Raw genomic sequence first — 4,735 nt, forward strand, 5'->3', positions numbered from 1 at the left:
GTCAACAGAAACAACTGCAATTTTTGTTTTTTTTGCTTGCTCTTTTACTCGCTATAAATGAAATAAGACCCCTCTTGTTTTATTTTTACCTTTAGACTGAGCTTCAATTTGTATGTCAAAAATAAATAAATAAGCTTCTCAAAAACCAACCCTTGTTTTTAAATAGTTAACACTGAGCAGAAAGATAAAAAAAATGTAATATAAAATTATAGAAAATACAAAATGCCGCAGCCTTTACATTTAATCTAAAAAATAACATATGTTTGATCAATGTTTGCAACTCATATTGGAAGAGAAATACTGCTAAACACATCTACCCATCAAATTATTGAGGTTGCCTATTTACCGAGTTAGGATTTTGAGTTGGATTTCGAGTTGGATTTCGAGTTGGATTTTCGAGTTGGATTTTCGAGTTGGATTTTCGAGTTAGGATTTCGAGTTGGATTTTCGAGTTGGATTTTCGAGTTGGATTTTCGAGTTAGGATTTCGAGTTGGATTTTCGAGTTGGATTTTCGAGTTAGGATTTCGAGTTGGATTTTCGAGTTGGATTTTCGAGTTAGATTTTCGAGTTGGATTTTCGAGTTAGGATTTCGAGTTGGATTTTAGAGTTAGGATTTCGAGTTGGATTTTCGAGTTAGGATTTCGAGTCGGTTTTTTCGACATGCTTACTAGTAATCGGCTAGTTTGTCCGTAAACCGTCTGGTAGATTTTCAGTCCAATGCAGTCAACAAAAGAATTCGTGTAGGGGTGGGGTTAGTGTTTTGCCTTTTTATTCTGCGACGTCACTGTATAAAGCATACATGAAGTAAGAGGCAAGACATTGAGTCTTCCATGAACTCATTTCCCTTCGCCACTAGTGAACATGCACCTCATTTCAAAAATAGCAAGATTGGGAGAGCTTTAATACCAAAAGATAAACGAAACGAAAAAAATTACGATAACCGGGCGTAAATCGAAGGTAAGATCTAGAATATGATTTGTCATATCTATTCTGGTGGGAGAAATTTAGAAATCCGCGTTAAGAATTAAACACAACAAAAAGCAAATATATAAATCCTATAATCCCACCATAGTTTGAAGACCAACAAATGGCACCAATGCTGCTTTACAGTGCTTTCCTAGTTCCCCAACCCCCAGGAAGAAATTTCGTCTTGCCCCTGGCTTTCGATTATTGCACGCTTGTACGCGTCATTCAAGTAAATAAAGTCTTTATAAGTCTCCTCACCATGGGGACTCAAGGCCTGCCCACCCCTCCTGCTCACGTTTCCAAAACCAACTGTCCAGGTATAAAAATAGATGACAGAATTTTAAACTGAACAAGAGTTATGATTTATTTGATTTTGTATTCCATATTAGTGCGGTTTTCAATTGAGTGTCGAAAGTAAGTAGCCAATTACTTTGGTTTTGCACCACTTCACTCAGTGATTGGTTCAAAGTTCTTGCGCCACTTTTTCAACCAATCGTGGCTCGCGCGTGCAGATTTTCCCGCGCTTTGTGTTGGCTACGTGTAATTACTTTGGGATTTGATTGGTTTACTGGATTGTCTCCGTCCTTTTGATTGGCCAAAGTAATTACTTTGGTTTTGGTTTTACAACACTCAATTGAAACTCGCTCTAATAACTTTGTAAACAGAAAACCCTGATATAGCTCTGGTCAGGGGAACACACTGGTAATAACAATGCAAGTATGAATGCATTAAAAGCAAACCAAACACTTCATTTCCCTATCCCCCATTTTTTACCAAAAAAAACCTGCAATGGTTCAACCCTGGTCTGGGGAACATACAATCCTCTACAAAAGTATTAGCACACTTAAGATAAAAAGTAGTTGTCTTGACCACCCCCTTCCCACCCGAAAACATTGCTAATTTCTATTCTTGCAACAATGCCATAAGCTCTTGAAAAAAGGGGGCTCGGGAATTAAACTTCACAGATCTACAGGATTTGTTTGTTAAGGACGTTGTCTAGGATTGTAGGTAATAACAATATTAAGTGAAGCTTTGATCTTTGCAGTTATGAACGCAATTTTTATAATTGCGTAGAGAAATTCAGGACTTCAACGGGGTTTGAACCCGTGACCTCGCGATTCCGGTGCGATGCTCTAACCAACTGAGCTGAGCGGGTTCTAATGGTCCCGTGAGGAATGAATCACTTGTTTTCATACCCGCATTTCATATATGACTCATTTTATATACCATTTCATCAATAAAAATATTACTATGTGGGTATAGAGAGATCAGCATCAAGGAAGCAGGCCTCGTCCTGTAAAGAGTGTTGGCTCCGCAGTTGCATTTGTACAGCTATCTCTAGTTTTTCTCTGCTCGTTCTAAATACAATTGTGCTTCCATCCAATCTTCCAACTTTAACTTTCCAAAGAAGGTAAGGGTCATATTTGTCTATGGCTTCCATAATCTTGGCCAAAGTATCAAAGGAGTGGCCCACTGGATTGATCTCTTTGACGACTTGCTGCTTGATGTTCTGAATTTTAAGGTTGGTGAGGCCTTTGGCCTCGCTGTATACCTCTTCAATGGTTTTCCCATCATGCAAAGACCTTCTCAAACATTCATGTGGAAATAGGCCATTTCCGAGTTCATGTCTGCCTCCTTTTCAAAGCGAGTCTAAGTGCGAAGTTTTTGTAATGGTAATTAGTTCTACTTTACATATGAATGAAAACTAAGAAAATAACACAAACAGCGGTGATAAACATTGTATTCCAAAGCATTTTTATAAAACTTAACGTTTCGTATGCTAGTCAACACACATTTTCAAAAGTGACCGTTACAATTTTTAAAAACTATATATATATCGTAAACAATAGGGGTCTGGAACCTAGACTGAGAAAAATGATCTGCAGCAGTACGTGTCTAAACATAATGAAAAGTAATAGCTAAAACAGCAATAACTTCTCACTACTAATATTTACATTAAGGGAAGGCTTTAGCTCTTGAATGAACAAAGTCTCTTAAAACTTTAAAGTGAAAGTCAGTTTTTCCGGAGGCTGAAATGTCAAAGTGATCCCATTTAATGTCGTGGCCAGTGGTTTTCACATGATCAGCAATGGCTGATGAATGGTCACTTTTAGATAGAGCTTTGAAATGTTCTGTTTTTCTGTCGTGGAGTCTTCGTTTTGTTTTGCCAATGTAGAATTCATCGCAGTTCCAGCAGACAGCTTTAAAGACGACCTTGGACCTCTGAGATCGGTTCAAGCGATCTTTGTATGGAAAAAAGGAGTTGATGCGGCGTGTGTTTTGGAATATGATCTTGAGATTGACGAAAGAGTAGAAATTGTATACGCAGGATTTCAGACGTTTCGTGACTTGGTTACTGTGAAGACCTAAGTAGGGTAACACGATTAAGATATCTTTTTTTTGGGGGGGGGGCGGGGGGACTGTAGCTTGAACAGGGTTATTTGATTTGCTTTCATTTTTGTTCAATACATCGTTAATGTTGAACGTGATAACGCCTTGAGGGTAACCATTTTGCAACAGGAGCTTTCTCAGATCTTTAATAGCGGCCTGTAATAAAGATGGCGAGGAGCAAATTCGGAAGCATCGATAGGCGAGAGTGCGGATGAGGTTGATTTTGTACTTGCGAGCTGTGAATGAATCCCACTTGGTGTAAAGGCCTGTGAATGTCTTCTTCCGGTAGACAGATGTAGAGAAAGTGTTGTCAGGGCAGCGTTTGAGAAGGATGTCTAAAAATGGAATCTTATTGTCTTCTTCGAATTCAAGAGTAAACTTTATGCTATTGCGTCGACTATTTAGAAAACTTAAAAACTTATTAGCATTGTCCTTGCTGTCAAACATGGTGAAGGTGTCATCGACATATCTGAACCAAAGTGAAGGACAGAATCTGCTGTTCATCAACCATTTTTCTTCAAAGTGGCACATGAAAATGTTAGCCAAAACGGGGCCTAAAGGTGAACCCATGGCTACACCATGTTGTAGCCATGGGTTCACCTTCGCACTTAGACTCGCTTTGAAGATGAGGCAGGCTTGAACTCGGAAATGGCCTATTGGCTGGGCTTTGATGCAGAATTATTTTTAAAAAAATTTTCAGCTTTGAGTGTGGCATCGGGTAGTGGAGCTTTGGCTTCACACGTGTGGTATCACGTATAGGTTTTGTCTGGTGTATAATTCTCTTGAAATCAAACAGTATTTTACGAAAGATTTTAATGGTTAAAACCCCGGCCGATTCGACACGCAAATGAACAGACAGTCGAAATTTAATGAAGAATTCATAACTAAAGACATTCATTGAAGTGTCAGCTATTGTTTCCAGTCAAAAATACAATTACGAATGCAACACTAGGATAGGTTAAACAAGATTGCCCTTACCGATCTGCAATCCTCTTTCTCCTCCATCTTGAAAAGACCTCGAGACGATGTGCAACACCACTGACAAAGTACGTTGTGTAAAACCACTGAAAATTTATTGGAAACCCCACTTAAAAAAAACGCCAAAAAAAAATCCTAACTCGAAAATCCAACTCTAAATCCTAACTCGAAAATCCAACTCGAAATCCTAACTCGAAAATCCAACTCGAAATCCTAACTCGAAAATCCAACTCGAAAATCCTAACTCGAAAATCCTAACTCGAAAATCCAACTCGAAATCCTAACTCGAAAATCCAACTCGAAAATCCAACTCGAAAATCCAACTCGACATCCAACTCGAAATCCAACTCGAAATCCTAACTCGGTAATTAGTCTGTCTCGGGCAAAACTCTTTCAACT

The sequence above is a fragment of the Montipora capricornis genome, chromosome 14 (assembly GCF_036669925.1).
Source record: "Montipora capricornis isolate CH-2021 chromosome 14, ASM3666992v2, whole genome shotgun sequence".
In the NCBI taxonomy this organism is placed as follows: Eukaryota; Metazoa; Cnidaria; class Anthozoa; order Scleractinia; family Acroporidae; genus Montipora; species Montipora capricornis.